Consider the following 19,483-nt stretch of genomic DNA (forward strand, 5'->3'; position numbering starts at 1 on the left):
GTATAAAATAAAGTGTCGCTGTGGCCCTGGGACAAGAGGCAATGTATTGTGCCTCTGGAGTAAAAATTCAGCAATAGTGTTAGAAAGTTTTCACATGTGTAGTCTTTGACATAGCAATTCCATGTCTAAGAATTTGTTAAGAGCATAGGCTCTGGGCCGGGCGCGGTGGCTCACGCCTGTAATTCTAGCACTCTGGGAGGCCGAGGCGGGTGGATGGTTCGAGCTCAGGAGTTCGAGACCAGCCTGAGCAAGAGCCAGACCCCGTCTCTACTAAAAATAGAAAGAAATTATATGGACATCTAAAAATATATATATAGAAAAATTAGCCGGGCATGGTGGTGCATGCCTGTAGTCCCAGCTACTCGGGAGGCTGAGGCAGGAGGATCACTTGAGCCCAGGAGTTTGAGGTTGCTGTGAGCTAGGCTGACGCCACAGCACTCTAGCCCAGGCAACAGAGTAAGACTCTGTGAAAAAAAAAAAAAAAAAAAAAAAAAGCACATAGGCTCTGGAGTGAGACGAACCTGAATTTGAATCCTAGCACCACTACCTCCTTTCTGACTATGTAACATCTTTCTGACACAGTTTGCCTGTCTGTGAATTTGGGACAAATATTGGCACCCTGGCAACGATGGGTAGTACTACAGTGTATTTTACCAGTAAGGCGGCCAAATGTCTGAGACTTAAGGAAGTTGCCAGGATGTGGGACTTTCAGTGCTAAGTTCAAGAAGGTCCTGGGCAAACCAGGATGAGCACTAGGTCCACATCACCTCCTTTAAGAACCACAAGTTCTTGCCCACTCAGTCAGCTCTACAAAGTATCAGAATCACTTTAAGTAACTATCTTGACCACTTAAGAAGCACCAGCCACACCCCAGGCACATTGTATAAATCAGCGGTTCTCAAAGCTGAGCTTACATCTTAGTCTCCTGGAGAGCTTGTTAAGATACAGATAGCTGGGGCCCACCTCAAGAGACTTTTATTAGGTCTGGGGTGGGGCTTGAGCTTTTACATTCTAACAACCCCGAAGTAATGCTGCTGGTGGTCCAGGGTACACATTCTGAGAACCACTGACCTAACAAACTACTAATTAGGAGAGTGTGTGGAAAAGTTTCTTTAAAAAACAAGGGGGCATAACGTGTAACCACAATGTACCTCCTCACCCCCTAAACCCCGACACAAAACAAACACATCCCAGAACAAAGTTCAAGCCTCCATCTCAGGTGAGCCAACCAACCTTAACACAAAACAGTCTACAACCCATAACTGAAACCCATACCAGGCACAGTCCAAGTGGTGATCAGAAGAAGCAAGGAGGCCGGGCGCGGTGGCTCATGCCTGTAATCCTAGCACTCTGGGAGGCCAAGGTGGGTGGATCGTTTGAGCTCAAGAGTTTCAGACCACCCTGAGCAAGAGCAAGACTCCACCTCTACTAAAAATAGAAAGAAATTAGCTGGACAACTAAAAATATATATAGAAAAAAACTTAGCAGGGCATGGTGGCACGTTCCTGTAGTCCCAGCTACTCGGGAGGCTGAGGCAGGAGGATCGCTTGAGCCCAGGAGTTTCAGGTTGCTGTGAGCTAGGCTGACGCCACAGCACTCTAGCCCGGGCAACAGAGCGAGACTCTGTCAAAAAAAAAAAAAAAAAGAGCATAGGCTCTGGAGTGAGACGGACCTGAATTTGAATCCTAGCACCACTACCTCCTTTCTGACTATGTAACATCTTTCTGTCACAGTTTGCCTGTCTGTGAATTTGGGACAAATATTGGCACCCTGGCAACGATGGGTAGTACTACAGTGTATTTTACCAGTAAGGCGGCCAAATGTCTGAGACTTAAGGAAGTTGCCAGGATGTGGGACTTTCAGTGCTAAATTCAGGAAGGTCCTGGGCAAACCAGGATGAGCACTAGGTCCACATCACCTCCTTTAAGAACCACAAGTTCTTGCCCACTCAGTCAGCTCTACAAAGTATCAGAATCACTTTAAGTAACTATCCTGACCACTTAAGAAGCACCAGCCACACCCCAGGCACATTGTATAAATCAGCGGTTCTCAAAGCTGAGCTTACATCTTAGTCTCCTGGAGAGCTTGTTAAGATACAGATAGCTGGGGCCCACCTCAAGAGACTTTTATTAGGTCTGGGGTGGGGCTTGAGCTTTTACATTCTAACAACCCCGAAGTAATGCTGCTGGTGGTCCAGGGTACACACTCTGAGAACCACTGACCTAACAAACTACTAATTAGGAGAGTGTTTGGAAAAGTTTCTTTAAAAAGCAAGGGGGCATAATGTGTAACGACAATGTACCTCCTCACCCCCTAAACCCCGACACAAAACAAACACATCCCAGAACAAAGTTCAAGCCTCCATCTCAGGTGAGCCAACCAACCTTAACACAAAACAGTCTACAACCCATAACTGAAACCCATACCAGGCACAGTCCAAGTGGTGATCAGAAGAAGCAAGGAGGCCGGGCGCGGTGGCTCATGCCTGTAATCCTAGCACTCTGGGAGGCCAAGGTGGGTGGATCGTTTGAACTCAGGAGTTTCAGACCACCCTGAGCAAGAGCGAGACTCCACCTCTACTAAAAATAGAAAGAAATTAGCTGGACAACTAAAAATATATATAGAAAAAAACTTAGCAGGGCATGGTGGCACGTTCCTGTAGTCCCAGCTACTCGGGAGGCTGAGGCAGTAGGATCTCTTGAGCCCAGGAGTTTGAGGTTGCTGTGAGCTAGGCTGACGCCAGGGCACTCTAGCCCGGGTGGGCAACAGAGTCTCCAAACAAAAAAAGAAGCAGCAGCAGCAGCAGCAAGGAGGCAAGGAGTAGGGGGACTCAAAAGATGGAAACAGCAGGTAAGCACCATGAAGTTCACAACTGAAACCGGGCTCCACAGCAACACTGAGTGTTTTCTCTAGCAGGGGACCCCCTCCCATTCATCCTTGATGCTTAGCCCAGTGCTGGGTGCACAGCAGGTGCTTAACAAACAAAAACAATTCTTTGCTTGAGGCCTTCCATAAGGAGACGGGCCTTTTGGCACAAGCTGGGGTCACATCCATTACCCCAGTTGGTGGGTTTGCTCCCGAATTTCAGGACACGCACCCTGAGACCTACCAGCACTGCCCCAGGGCGGGCTTTATCAAGTGGCCTTTGTTCACCCATCACACATTTGCTGAGCCCCTCTCTAGGCCCCAGGCAAACCCCTGAACTTGATCACGGACTCTGGGGTCAGCCAGGCCTGGGAGCAGAACACTGCTCTCCGCTGACAAGCTCTGTGCCCTGGGGCAACTTCCCCGCTGTAACCCTGGACCTCCTTATCAGGAGAGGGGGATGGAAACCCTACCAGCTTCACAGCACGCCAGGAGGGATGAAATCAGAGGACAAGGGGGGCACTCTGAGTACAGGGCCTGGCACCCAGTGAATGCTCCTTAGAGGTCATCTGTTGTTACCCAAGATCCCCGCTCCGGAGCCCTGTGCTCTGTCCACAGGGTGCTGTGGGTGGGGAAGCCCAGGAGCCCTGCGCAGTCACACCTGGCCACTTGCTAATGAGCCAGCCATCCTGGGGCACAGGAGGCAGAAGGTTGAGGGAAGGGCTGATCACAGCCCCCTCTCGGGGACCTCTCTGCTGTTCTAGGAACAACCCAGTATCGGCCAAGGACCCAGTGGGCACACTGAACACCTAACAGGCCAGTTTCGCGACACCTGGGAGCCAGAGAGCCTGGTTCTCAAAAGTCAGCAACAAGGCTGCGGCGAGGATTGAGTACGTTAATTCATGCGCAGCACTTAGCGCAGCCCTGGCCCCCATCACGCGTTCACTGGGGCCCAGGTACCCTTAGATGAGCCATGGTGTCAGCCCCTTAAGGAGCCAGCTGGTACAGAAGCCAACTCGCTAATGAACCCCGACTGGACTTGTAGGGAGCGAGTGGCCCTACAGTGGTGGGATTTGTGGAGCACTAAACCCGCCCTGCTGCCTCAAAATCCCCCCACCCCAGATGTCACAGTGCCGCGCTGTCACTGTGAGACATGCACTCCACATAGAAGGGGCGGCAAATACGCAGCACCAGTTCTGAGAACCCTGCCGCCTACATGGGGGCACATGTCACTAATGAGGCTCCCTGTCCCACCGAGTCCAGACAGGACCTGACATCAGGCTTCCCTACACAGTGCTCTGGGCAGAAATTGCCAAAGGACAGGGGGTGGCCTGGGAGGTGGACCTCTCGCTTCTGAGAGAGAGGTTCTCCTTTCTTTCTTTCTTTTTTTCAGATTTGGCTTCACAATTAGTGACAGTTTGTCAGCTATTATTTATTTCATATATATATATATATACACACACACTATATAATATATATACACACACACATATTTCTTAAACTCCTTCATAAGAATGTATGTTTTATTGAAATTTTTATTGAGATAATTGTAGATTCACATGCAGATGTAAGAGATTATACAGAGAGATCCCAGATACCCTATACCCGGTCTCCCCAAAGGGTAACATTTTAGAAAACTGCACTACAAAATCACAACCCAGATAGTGACATTAGTACAATCCACCGATCTTCTTCACATTTCCCTGCTTTTGCTTGTACTTACTTGCATGTATAGATTTCGTTCCATGTAATTTTATCCACCACTACAGTCAACACACGGAACAGCTTCATCACCACAAGCGTCCCTCCTCTGCCCTTTTATAATCACATGTACCTTTCTACCACGCCCCGGCATCCATCCTTAACCCCTAGCAACCACTGATCTCTTTGCCACTTCTATAATTTTGCCATTACTAGAATGTTATGTAGATGGAACCAAACCATACTGTAAGTCTCATAGGATTGGTTCTTTTCATTCAGCACAATTTCTTGGAGAATCATCCAGATTGTCATGTGTTAATTGTTCATTCATTCTCATTGCTGAGTTATATTCCATGTTGGATGTACCACGGTTTTATTTATTTTTTTTTTTTAACCATTCACTCATTAAATGACATCTCAGCTATTTCCAAGGTTGTTGGGTTTTTGGTTTGGGGGGAGAGTTGCTCTTACAAGTAAATGTGCTGTAAGTATTCATGTACAAGATTTTGTACATGAATGTTCTTCATTTTCTGGGACCCATGCTCAGAGGTGTAATTGCTAGGTCATATGGCAGTTGCAGATTCACTTTTTGAAGAAACTGCCAAACCATTTTCCAGAGTGACTGTACCATTTCACATTCCCACAGCAATATATGAGTGATTCAGTTTATCCGTATCTTCAGCAGCATTTGTTATGGTCACTACTTTTTATTTTAGTCATTCTGATTGATAGCCATGTAATCATATCCCATTGTGGTTTTATTATTTTATTTTATTTCATTTTATTTATTTTTTAGAGACAGAGTCTCGCTCTGTCACCCAGGCTGGAGTACAGTAGCATGATCATAGCTCACTGTAACCCCGAATTCCTGGGCTCAAGTGATGCCCCTGCCTCAGCCTCCTGAGTATCTGGGAGTACAGGTGTGTGTCACCATGCACAGCTAACTTTTTATAGAGATGGGGTCTCACCATGTTACGCAGGCTGGCCTTGAATTCCTGGCCTCAATCAGTCCTCCTGCCTTGGTCTACCAAAGTGCTAGGATTACAGGCATGAGCCACCACACCTGGCCTAGATGCCATTTCTGTCTGAATTTTACAGATGTGAAACCTGAGACACAGAGAGACTTGTGGATTTGTCCAGGGTTCCACAGCTAGGAAGTAGAAGGATGTAGATAAGATCTTGGGCTGTTTTTTTTCCAAGCACCTGTCCATGTGGTCATTTCAAGTTCCCAGCTATAGCAACAGAAACAGACTAGGACATTGGCCATATTTGTCTCCTTTACTGTCCTTTATTTCTGACTTGTGGATTTTGGTTAAGAAGCTTATTTTGGACTTAGGTTCCTGGGCAATTGATCTGCATATTCCTCTGTTCTTTGATGTATGTATATTGATTACCCTCCAAAGACCTGGCCAACCTCCATGACATTTAGTCTTACATCCTTGTCTCCTTCAAAAGCTTCTCTCTGATGACACAATGATTCCAAACTTTCTTTTAAGATCTTTTCTTGAGACCTATTTGTTTCATTAATTTATTCATTTATTCAATGTGTTTTTACTGAGACTCTACTCTTTGCTAAGTACTGTACTAGGCACTAGGGATAAGGCACAGAACAAGACAGACAGAGCCTGACGTCATAATGCTTGCATTCTATCTGGAAGAAATTAATATTAAATAATTACAGGAAGCGTTATTGGCTTGTGTCTACCCTCCTGGGCTTATATCCTACTCCCATACTCAAAACGTATGCTTTAGTGAAAGTGAATTAATCATTTTCCCCTAAACATCTATTGAGTATTCCCTCCTCCCAGCCTTTTTACATGCTCTTCACCTTGCTAATACTTTGCCACTGCATTCTCAGGAATCACCATGTACCTCAATGTCTATGCTTTCCTCAAGACCCAAATGAAATTCCACCTCTTTATGGAGGATTTCTCCACCATCCCTGCTGTACATGATGTCTTCCCCATCTGTATTTGTAGAATACTGGGCACCATTCATGACACTGTTTTATGTTCTAGTTGTTTTTATACTCGTATTGCTTTACCTGAAAGACAGTAGAGTCCCTGAGATCAGGATCTACTTATGACATGTCTTCACCAGCCTCACACATGTCACAGTGCCTTGAGAACAGCAGGCATGAAATGTCTTCTCAGTGGGAGAATGGCTTCTCTGGGTGTTTGCTTAATTTAACAAGCACTTGGGTAGCAGTTACTATGCACCAGGCACTGCTCACTTAGGTAGCAGTTACCAAGTGCCAGACACTGCTTTAATGTCTTGACAAACGTCAACTCCCTAGATTCTCACAAGAACTCTAGGAGGTAGGTACTATTAACAGCCATATTTGCAGATGAGCAACATGAGGCTCAGGGAGGCGCAAAGTCTTTCTCAAGCTGAAGGACCCCAGCTGGTATATGTTAGAGCTAGAATTCAGCCCAGGCAACCTGCCTCAGACCTGAGTTCTTAGCCTCGGTCCTCTAAAACTGTGGTCCCCAACCCCCTGGCCAAGAACCAGTACCAGTCCATGGCCTGTTCATAACTGGGCCACAGAGCTCTGCACCCACCTCCGCGCACCTCCCCATCTGTGGAAAAATTGTCTTCCATGAAACTTAGGAAATGGGGGGCGCACAGCAGGAGATGAGCAGCCTCATCTGCATTTATAGCCTCTCCCCATCGCTCGCCTCACTGCCTGAGCTCCGCTCCCCCCACCAACAACCCATGGAAAAATTGTCTTCCATGAAACTGGTCCCTGGTGCCAAAAAGGTTGGGAACCACTGCTCTAACAAAGCCTGTAATGATTTGCCTAATGTGGAGCCTGTAGCTGTAAGACTGCGAACATGGAATCCAGATCTGATCCTTTTCAGCAGCCCATAGCACCATTTCCCTGCTCATGTTCTTCAGGGGAACTATGCTTCATAGGGGGTGCTGGAGCCAACTAAATTGCAGAAAGTGATAACTTACATTGGGTCTTTCTGAAGTCTTTCAGAGGGGCAGAACTCCTCTGGCCCTCTATGTCAGTGATTCTATCTTCATTTTCAGTATCACCCTCCCCTCCCCAGAAGTCTTTGTAGACATTTTTTCCCTAATTGCCCCCTCATGAAATTTGAATACCACAGATATACTGTATATCTGTTTATACTGCATATCTGTTTATGTACTGTATATACATTTATATATATCTGTGCTTTATATTAATATAAAGTAAAATTGTTTTCATCATCCAAGAACCAATAGTCTCCCCACTTTAGGGGACTACATTACCCCACTGAGAATGCATGCTCGATGTTGACCAGCTTTGCATCCTTCTAGTGTCTAAGAGAAGAGCATAAGCAGAGATTCTCACCCCTATTTGACCCTGTAGAACCACAATTTTCAGAACCATTTCAGTGAAGTAACACACATTTGCAACATTGCCCTAGACCTGATAACAATTATAATAGCATCCCCAACAGCAGTCTTGTGATGGATATTGGGGAGAGAGGATGATCAGATCCCAGTCTCAGTTCTGAGAGGCCAGCTAATCATGAGTAAAATACATTTCTTAGAACTCCCAAAGGCTCATTTTCTTCCTCTGTGAAAAGGGGCAATAAAACTTTAAGTACTCACCTTAAGGAGCTTTTGTGAGACCATGAAGGTCTAAACTCTGCAAATTATTGAGCACTATGCAAAGATAAGTTACAGGGTTACAGCCATCTAAAGGGAAATGGGTTCAACTATTTTGAAAACCACATTGAAAAGTCAAATATACTCTATATTAACTATATACTCTATAATAATAAATACTGCAATGTCTGCCTGAGTACGTGGTACCTCATGCAGTAAAAGTATCCTCTGCTTATACTAGATTCTCTAACCACAACCACTGAAGCAAAAATCACATAATGGAAAATTAAGATCAAAAGTGGGCAAAAGACATGAACAGAAGCTTTTCAAAAGAAGATAAACAAATGACCAATAAACATATGAAAAGATACTTAACATCACTAATTATTGGGGAAATGCAAATTAAAGCCACAATGAGATATCACCTTATACCAGATAAAATGGCTTTTATTAAAAAGTCCAAAAACAACAGAAGCTGGCATGGATGCAGAGAGAAAGGAACACTTATACACTGTTGGTGGGACTGCAAATTAGTACAACCTCTATGGAAACAGTATGGAGATACCTCAAAGAACTCAAAGTAGACCTACCATTTGACCCAGCAATCCCCCTACTGGGTCATTTTATCAAATAAGTCATTTATCAAAAAGACACCTGTACTCGAATGTTTTATTGCAGCACAATTCACAATTGCAAAGCCGTGGAATTAACCCAAGTACCCACCAATTCATGAGTGGATTAACAAAATGTGGTACATGTATGCTATGGAATACTACGCAGCCATAAAGAAGGATGAATTAAGGCCTTTTGCAACAATTTGGACGGACCTGGAGAACACTCACCTAAGTGAAGTGTCTGAAGAATGGAAAAACAAACACCACACGTACTCACTATTAAATTGGAACTAACCGATGAACACACATGTGCACAAAAGTAAGTAAAACTCAATGGAAGTCAAAGAGGGGGAAGAGGGGAGAAGAAGAGGGGTGAAAACCCACCTAAGGGGTACAACAAACACTATCTGGGTGATGGGCACGCTTATAACCCTGACTCAAGCATAACAAAATAGATACATGTAACCAAAAACATTCTTATCCCCATAATATTTTGAAATTAAAAAAATTGTAAAATATATTTAAAAAGGGACAAAGAAAGCATGCTCTGAGGGGAAAGGAAGAACCTTTAAGATGGGTCCATCTGTCCCCCAGAATTAGAACTTAACTTCCCGGGAGAGATACTGACGTAAACCTTATCCAAGGAAATTGTGACCAAAATGCCTTCTTTGATACCCTAATTTCTTTTTTTTTTTTTTTTTTTTTTTGAGACAGAGTCTTGCTTTGTTGCCTGGGCTAGAGTGAGTGCCGTGGCGTCAGCCCAGCTCACAGCAACCTCAAACTCCTGGGCTCAAGCGATCCTCCTGCCTCAGCCTCCCGAGTAGCTGGGACTACAGGCATGCGCCACCATGCCCGGCTAATTTTTTCTATATATATTTTTAGTTGGCCAGATAATTTCTTTCTATTTTTAGTAAAGACAGGGTCTCGCTCTTGCCTAGGCTGGTCTCGAACTCCTGACCTCAAGCAATCCACCCACCTCGGCCTCCCAGAGTGCTAGGATTACAGGGGTGAGCCACCACGCCCGGCCTGATATCCTAATTTCTTTCTCCAGACTGATTATTTGTTCTTGAAGTTTTGAGTCCGGATAGTAAAAAAGGAAAGAAAGAAAGAAAAAAAAAAGAAAGAAAGGAAAGGAAGGAAGAAAGAAAAAAAGAAAGAAAGAAAGAAAGGAAATTAATTAAGTAGGGTCCTTCCATTGTCACCCCCTTTTAAAATGTAAATTTTTTTCGATGGGTAAATATATTACATGACGATGAAATGCTTTTGTCCAACATTTCCCAAACACTCCCAGGTCTGCCCCAGACATGTAGGTGCTGGTAGGTGTGGCTGGGTTGTGTTTTTGTTTTGTTTTGGTTTTGGGGTTGTTTTTTTTTTATTTAATTTAATTTTTTTGTTTTTCAGCTCATTATGGGGGTACAAAAGTTCAGGCTATATATATTGCCCATGGCCCCCCATCCCCCCGAGTCTGAGCTTCAATTGTGTCCATTCCCTAGACAGTGCACATCGCACTCATCATGTAGGTGAGCACCCATCCCCTCCCCCCACCCCATCCCCCCCAGTCAGAACTTCAAGCGTGTCCATTCCCCAGGCAGTGTGCATCGCACTCATCAAGTAGGTATACACCCATCCCTCCCCCCCAGCCCCCACCTCTGTCTGATACCCAATTGGTGTTATTCCCAAATGTGCACTAAGGGAAACCAGTTTGCTGGTGAGTACATGTGGTGCTTATTTTTCCATTCTTGGGATACTTCACTTAATAGAATGGGTTCCAACTCTCTCCAGGAGAACCAAAGAGATGCCATATCGCCATTATTTCTAATAGCTGAGTAATATTTCATGGTATACATATACCACATTTTGCTAATCCATTCATGAATTGATGGGCATTTGGGTTGTTTCCACATCTTTGCTATTGTGAATTGTGCTGCTATAAACATTCGGGTGCAGGTGTCTTTTTTATAGAATGACTTTTGTTCTTCTGGGTAGATGCCCAGTAATGGGATTGCTGGGTCGAATGGTAGGTCTACTTGAATCTGTTTAAGGTATCTCCACATTGCTTTCCACAGAGGTTGCACTAGTTTACAGTCCCACCAGCAGTGTAGGAGTGTTGCTGTGTCTCCGCATCCACACCAACATGTATAGTTTTGGGACTTTTTGATAAAGGCCATTCTCACTGGAGTTAAGTGTATCTCATTGTGGTTTTGATTTGCATTTCCCTGATGATTAGAGATGTTGAACACTTTTTCATATGTTTGTTAGCCATTTTTATATCTTCTTTTGAAAAACTTCTATTCATGTCCTTTGCCCACTTTTTGATAGGGTTGTTCGATTTTTTCTTACTGATTTTCCTGAGTTCTAAATAGATTCTTGTTATCAGTCCTTTATCTGATGTGTAGTATGCGAAAATTTTTTTACCATTCTGTAGGTGATCTGTTTACTCTCGTGACTGTTTCTTTGGCTGTGCAGAAGCTTTTTAATTTGATCAGGTCCCATTTATTTATTTTTATTGTTGCTGTGATTGCCTTAGGGGTCTTCTTCATAAATTCTCTGCCTAGGCCAATGTCTGTAAGAGTCTTTCCTACGTTTTCTTCTAGAATTCTAATAGTTTCCAACCTAAGGTTTAAGTCTGTTAACCACCGTGATTTGATTTTTGTGAGAAGTGAAAGCTGTGTGTCCTGTTTTAGTCTTCTACATGTGGCTATCCAGTTTTCCCAGCACCATTTATTAAATAAGGAATCTTTTCCCCAGAGTATGTTTTTGTCTGCTTTGTCAAAGATTAGATAGCTATATGAGGATGGTTTTATATTTGAATTGTCTGTTCTGTTCCACTGGTCTGTGTCCCTGCAAATGTGCCAATACCAGGCAGTTTTAAGAACCACAGCCTTGTAGTATAGTTTGAAGTCTGGCAAATTAATACCTCCCATTTTGTTTTTGTTGCTTAAAATTGCTTTTGCTAAACGGAGTCTTCTCTGGTTCCATACAAAGCATAAAATTATTTTTTCTATATCTGTGAAAAATGATATTGGTAATTTAATAGGGATTGCATTGAATCTGTAGATAACTTTGGGCAGTATAGACATTTTAACAATGTTGATTCTACCGATCCATGAGCATGGTATGTTTTTCCACCTATTTACATGTTCTGCGATTTCCTTCCTCAGTGTTTCATAGTTCTCCCTACAGAGGTCTTTTACCTCCTTAGTTAAATATATGCCTAGGTATTTTATTTTCGTTGTTGCTATTTTGAAGGGTATTGAGTCCTTAATTTGGTTCTCCATTTGACTGTTATTGGCATATATGAATGCCTCTGATTTGTGTGTATTGATTTTGTATCCTGAGACTTTACTGAATTCATTGATCAATTCCAGGAGTCTCTTGGTTGAAACCTTGGGGTTTTCTAGATATAACATCATATCATCAGCAAAGAGTGAGAGTTTGATCTCTTCTGTCCCTATTTGGACTGCCTTGATTCTGCTCTCTTGCCTGATAGCTCTCGCAAGGACTTCCAATACTATGTTGAAAAGTAATGGGGACAGTGGGCAGCCTTGTCTGGTTCCAGTTCGTAGTGAGAATGCTTGCAGTTTTTCCCCATTCAGTATGATGTTGGCTGTGGGTTTGTCATATATGGCTTGTATCATTTTTAGATAGGCCCCGTCTATGCCTATTTTGTTAAGTGTTCTTATCATAAAAGGGTGTTGAATTTTGTCAAATGCTTTTTCTGCATCTATTGAGAGGATCATATGATCTTTATTTTTGCTTCTATTTATGTGGTGAATTACATTTATAGATTTGCGTATGTTAAACCATCCCTGCATCTCTGGGATGAAGCCCACTTGGTCGTGATGGATTATTTTTTTGATAAGCACTTGGATTCGATTTGCTAGAATTTTATTGAGAATTTTTGCATCTATATTCATAAGAGAAATTGGTCTGTAGTTCTCTGTTTTAGTTGCATCCTTTCCTGGTTTTGGTATCAGGATTATGTTGGCTTGGTAAAAAGTGTTGGGGAGAATCCCATCCTTCTCTATATTAGAGAATAGTTTATGTAGGATGGGCCCCAGTTCTTCTTTGCAGATATGGTAAAATTCAGGTGTGAACCCATCTGGTCCAGGGCTTTTCTTTTTGGGAAGGTTTTTTATTGCTGTTTTGATTTCAGATCTAGATATCGGTCTATTCAGGAATTCTATTTCTTCCTGGTTGAGCCTGGGAAGGCTGTGTGTTTCTAAGAATTTGTCCATTTCCTCTAGGTTTTCTAATTTGTGTGCATAAAGATTTTTGTAGAATTCATAGATGATATCATGTATCTCTGTGGCATCAGTCATGATTTCTCCTTTCATGTTCCTGATGGAGGTTATAAGAGTTTTTTCTTTTCTGCTCTTGGTTAGTCTAGCCAGAGGTGTGTCAATTTTGCTTATTTTTTCAAACAACCAACTTTTTGTTTTATTAATCTCCCTTATGGTTTGATGGGTTGTGTTTTTAACAAGCTCGTCAAGTGAGTCCCATTATCTACAGTGTTAGGAAACTGCTGTCATCCAATCCCCTGGCCTTCCAAGTCTTGCCCTCTCTTTCTCCTACCAGTTTATTTATTCCTTCATTCATCCCACACAGCTTCAAGAGTGTCTCCCACATGCTAGGACTTGTACATGTACATTGGGGTACAGTCCCTAGGTCCTTCCTTTTATAGAGTTCCAAGTGTAGCAGAGAAGACCAACACTGAGCAAGTTATTACAGGCAAAATGTGCCACAAGGTGGGAAGTCCTGGGTGAAAGGTGAGGGCTTGGAAGGAAAAGGTAAGGATTCTGGAAGTTATCCTAAAGGTATTCAAAAATAGAGTAGCATAATGAGATTGACATTTTAGTATAGCTGACGTTCATTGAGGCTTTACGATGTGCCAAGCAATGTATTAAGCACTTTACATACAATATTAACTCAATTAATCCTAACAACAACCCTATGAAGTAGATACAACTATTTTCCCTGTCTTGCAGAGAAGGAAAATGAGGCACACAGGAGATATTAGTATCTTGCCCAAGTCACACAATAGAGCTTGTAACCAAACCTGTGTTGGTGTGCTTAACCACTCTCCAGCCCCTCTTAAGGATTTCCCTACACTGTGAAACTGGATGTCACTTGGTGCCGAATGGTTTGGAAAGGCAAGAATGGGTGTAAGAACGCCAGTTGGGAGGCTATGGCAGCTGTCCAAGTGAGAGATGCTACTGGTAATAGAGACAGAGAGAAACGTATAGATTTGAGAAATGTATAGAATCGAAACTAGCAGCTCTCAACTTTGGCTGCACATTGAATCACCTGGAAAGCTTTAAAAAAAATAGGAATGTCTGGGTCCCACTTCCAGAAATTCAGATTTTATTGGTCTGGGCACTGGAATTTTTTCTAAAGCTCCTCAGGTAGCCCAGTGTGCAGGCAAAGTTAAAAATCACTAGTCTAAATCAGTATTTCTCAGACTTTAATGTGAATAAAAATAACTTTAAAATCTTGCTAAAATGCAGATTTTAATTCAGTTGGTGGTGGGAGGTAGCACTGGACTGAGATCCTGCATTTCTAACAAGCTCCTGAGTGATGCAGGTGCTGCTAGTCCGTAGACCACACAATGAATAGCTTCCTTACCTTAAAAATGAGTTAGGTGGAGTCTGCGGTTATTGATCTCATCAGTCCTTGAGGTGACTGGGAAAATCCTGGGTCAATCAAGGTACTTGGACTAGTCACCCTCTTCCAGAAGCATCCTTTTCTGGGTTCCTTGCAACTGGTTAGAGTTCTGATGGATGTGCCTTTGAGAAAAGATTGATAATACTGGTTTAGGCTATAGCAACATGATTTAATGATTGAACAGCTATGAAAAGCAAGGGAGAAAGCATAGTCAAGTTTGAAAAGCAGACTCAGGTTTCCAGATTGGCTATTTGATGATATTAGCTTAAATACAGAACACTGCAGAGCAGCTGAGGGGTGTGTATGCGTGTGGGGTGTGTGTGTGTGTGTGTGTGTGTGTGTAGGAGGGAAATGAGTTCAATTTTGAACATACTGAGTTGGAGTTGCCTGTAAGACATCCAAATGGAAATATCCAGCAGAAGACTGGGTGGATGAAAATATTTGGGACAGGTGGAGAAAAAGCCAACACAAAGACCAAAAAAGGAACATCTAGAGAAAATTAGAAATCCCAGGATGTGTGTTGCTGTAGAATACAAGGAAAAGGAAAGAAATTTTTGAGGAGGACGTGGGAAATAATATTGAATGCTACTGAAAAGTCTAGCAATTGAATGCTTGGAAGTTTCCATTAGCTTCAGCAACAAAGAGATCTTTGGTGAGAGCAGTTTCATGGTGGAAGGGGTAGGGGGATAGAAATCAAGTTGTGAGGAATGGAGGGGTGAGTGTTAATGAGAAAGTGTGGGGAATGTTTTAAAAGATGTTTGGTTATGAAGGTCAAGAGAAAGACAAGGCAGCAGTCTGGGAAGGAGACATATGACCAAAGAAGGGTATACTTTAAAGATGGGTGAATGTTTAAATGCTGAGGTAGGAAGTTGATAGAAGGGAAGAGATTTTCCATAGAGGAAGAAAGAGAACAGTCAATCGAGCAAGATGCCAGAAAAGGCAGGTGAGGAACAGGTCATGGAAGGAAGAGGGCACCTCATCCTAACATGGGAAAAGGGTGCGGCTAAGATTACAAATGTTGTGGAAGAGATTTGACGTTGTGTCTGATGGTTTCTATTTTCCCTGAGAAGAGAGACCTGAGTCACTGTCTAAGAGATGGAGATGGATAGCAGGATCAGAGGTTTGAGGAAAGCAGAAAAGATTTAAAATAGTTATTGTACAGAGTGAGACAATGAGTGAATTGCTAGGCTAGGTTTGAAGGACCACTTGAGGTGAGTAATTATGAATTTACAGTGGAATGAATTTACCTTGTCTTGTGACTTTTTTCTGGCAGTGCTTATCTACCACAGGAAATGTATAAAGAAGGTAGGTGATTTGAGTTCATCCAGGCTTGAGAATTTCCTAGATAGTAGGGTGAATTGAGTGAGTCTCCTCCTCATACCCCCTCCCCTGGCACAGAATGTAAGGAAGTACTCATTCTCAGGATCATACAAGCATGAGTTTTGCACCTGAAAGTGAGTGTCCCCTTATATTTTGTGCAGGGGGAGGAGGATGTAGGGGGAAGGCTCATTGGTCATGAAGAATATTGACAAGAGAGCAATTACAGTGATGAACCATGCTATGTAAGAGGGAAGAAGAGGAAAGTCAGAATAGGGGAAAGTGGAGGGATAAGGCAGTGTGGGAAACTGACTGAGTAAATGAAAAGGCAAGGAAGTTGTGGCCAGGGAGGAATGTCTGAAGTTGTGGTCTTAGAGGTGGAATGAGTCCTGAAAAGTGCCAAGGTTAGATGGGAGATGTGGGTAGCTGAGGTGGAGGTTGAGGAGCTTCAAGATCAGGATGTTGAATGGGTTGTTCACATAGCTGTTGACTTTGCCCAGAATGTATGCTAAGACTTGGGATGGGGAGAAGAATGGGCCTACTGCCAAAGGTCTTTGTTGAATACAGAGGCAAATGACCAACCAATGACAACAACAGGGAAGGTTAAAGAGCAGTAAAACTGACAGGGGTGGCCGGGTGCGGTGGCTCACACCTGTAATCCTAGCACTCTGGGAGGCCAAAGCAGGAGGATCATTTGAGCTCAGGAGTTCGAGACCAGCCTGAGCAAGAGCAAGACCCCCATCTCTACTAAAAAAATAGAAAGAAATTATATGGACAACTAAAAATATATATTGAAAAAATTAGACAGGCATGGTGGTCCATGCCTGTAGTCCCAGCTACTCAGGAGGCTGAGGCAGGAAGATCGCTTGAGCCCAGGAGTTTGAGGTTGCTGTGAGCTAGGCTGATGCTACGGCACTCACTCTAGCCTGGGCAACAGAGTGAGACTCTGTCTCAAAAAAAAAAAAAACTGACAGGTGTAAGTCTCAAAAGGAGCAGCATATTTTGTTTTTGCTTACAAGAAGGTGAAGGAGCTGAAAGTGGCTTTAGAGAGTGAAGAAGAAACTGGCCCCACTATACTATAATGTGTGGGAATGTGAGCTGCAGCCAACTCAAGCAACAGCTGGAGTGATGGTCTCCTCACCAATCAACCAAGTTTCACTTAAGGCTATCATGAAAAGACTTTTATAAAAGAATTGAGTTTGTAGGCAAACTGGTTAAACAGGAAATTTGAATTCCAAAGAATCTGAAACACGGTAGAATTAGCTGGTTCACAAGGTTGAGGAGACAGTAAGTCACAGTTAGTTCCATTAGGATGGCGAGTACCCAGAACTCTAAGAATTCTATTTTGGCCTGAATGTGACATCCTGAAGCTACCACATGGGGCTCAAATATTTTTGTTTTTGTTTTTTTCTTCCTCATGGTTCTCAGGGATGGAATAGCAATCAGTGGTGATAGGGAGAACCTTATTGTGACTCCCATTTCCTTGGTGCCATCCTTTCAGCCCAGTTGATAATAATAATGTAAATAATAATAATAATTACAAATTCAGAAAATTCTTACTGAATAAACTGAATGCCTACTATGTGCCAGGCACTGTTTTTGGTGCTGGAAAGAGTTCACACATGACAGACAAAGTTCTTGACCTCACAGAACTTACATTCTATTAGATAGTCAGATCATGAACAAGAAACAAAAAACCGGGCCGGGTGCGGTGGCTCATGCCTGTAATCCTAGCACTCTGGGAGGCTGAGGCGGGTGGATCGTTTGAGCTCAGGAGTTCCAGACCACCCTGAGCAAGAGCGAGACTCCACCTCTACTAAAAATAGAAAGAAATTAGCTGGACAACTAAAAATATATATAGAAAAAAAAATTAGCAGGGCATGGTGGCATGTTCCTGTAGTCCCAGCTACTTGGGAGGCTGAGGCAGGAGGATTGCTTGAGCCCAGGAGTTTGAGGTTGCTGTGAGCTATGCTGACACCATGGCACTCTAGCCCGGGCAACAGAGCAAGACTCTGTTTCAAAAAAAAGAAACAAACAAACAAACAAACAAACAAAAAATGAAATATATATCTAAGGTTGGGAAGCTGTACTTGTTATGAGAGAAAGTTAAGTGAGGTAAGTGCAAAGTAAGTCAAACAAGGCCTCTCTGAGCAGAGATCTGAATGATGATGATAAAGAGCCAGCCACGTGAAAATGGAGACAAAAAGTATTCGGATCAAGGGAATAGCAAGTACAAAGACCCCATGGGAAGGAAGGCACTTAGGATGTTTGAGGAAAAACAAGAAGGTCATTATGGCTGATAGGAGGTCTTGCTAACGCCAAGACCTTCAAACATCCCCTTTTAACCACCTGCTGCTAAGAATGAAGTTGTAGGGTCTCCATGGTTAAATTGTGTAAGGGTCTGAATCTCCCTAAGCTGGTTCAAAAGGTTGAGGCTCAGTGAGAGCAGCAGGCTACCCTCAGGGGTGGTGGAGAAACTGAGGAATCCTTTCCACACATTGTATGGGAATGAACTTGTTTAGTAGGTCCAAGGCCATCTTAGTCCCTGATCTATTGCACAGTCACAGTGGAGATGGAGAAGTTTTATTGCCACTTTCACATCTGAAAACATTTTATCATAAACTAGGGACTTGCCTAAGACTTTTGGCTTGGGGCTATTATATGAAGTAGTACTTGTCAGGGGCACCAGCAATGTGATTGGCAAAAAAGTGACATGAAATAGAGGATTTAATTTTTCCATGAGAAAGTCATAGCATGGGACTCATGCAGAGAAGCCAAAGACCAAAAGGAAGCAAGGACCATGTCATGAGCATCACAACTTATGGGCTGCTAGTTACACATCCATCTCAATGGGTATAGTCTCATGAATTACTCATTTCTCTAATTGGGTTGCCTTATGTTTATGAATCAGAGCTGAGTTCATGGAGTCACCTAGGGTCCCTGAGACAATCATGACTTTAGTCCAAAGATAGGAGCTACACCCTGATCCCTAATGGGATGAGAAATACTTTATTATAAGACTGAAGACCAGTATGCAACAGGCGGCGGGACTCAGGAAATGCTCTGGAGCACCCATGAGCCTAAATCTACTAATAAAGTTGTTTTCATTATGGTTGCCACTCAGCCTAGCAATTTACACAATCATAGACGATGGTGGATATGGGAGGCCAGCCATGATAGCTATACAAATGCATATGCTTTTTTGGGAGATCACTTTGGTAATGCCCAGGTTTCAGGAATTTGGGTTTAGCACACAAAAGGGAGTCCAATGGAGTTCTCCACTCCCTAACCCCCAAACTACATCATGCCTTCCTGGAAATGTCTATGAGGCTAGATCTTTCAACTCAAGCTCTTAGAAAAGGTATGGGTTGAAGGAATGGTCCCTGCCTCCCACCTCAGGATTCTCTAGAGCACATCAAGACCTTTGGCCAGGCAAATGTAGGAAAACACTATCTACTCAGCAGGGTGGGAAGTAAGGTCTGAGGGGATGCTGATATTTGGGCTCTATCAGAATTTTTAATGACACCTCACCACAAACAACCAAGACCACAAGGATCCTTATAATGACTATTTCACCTGCCCTCTACAGCTCAGGGAATATCTACCATGTTCTCCCTCCCATCCTTCTGTTGAAATGCTTCTTTTCTCATCTGGTCTTCCTGGTTTTGATCTCATTGTCTCACATTCAGATTCTCCCTCTCTGCCTAGCCTGTCTGGATTGA

This window comes from Eulemur rufifrons, chromosome 30, assembly GCF_041146395.1.
Source record: "Eulemur rufifrons isolate Redbay chromosome 30, OSU_ERuf_1, whole genome shotgun sequence".
NCBI classification, from domain to species: domain Eukaryota; kingdom Metazoa; phylum Chordata; class Mammalia; order Primates; family Lemuridae; genus Eulemur; species Eulemur rufifrons.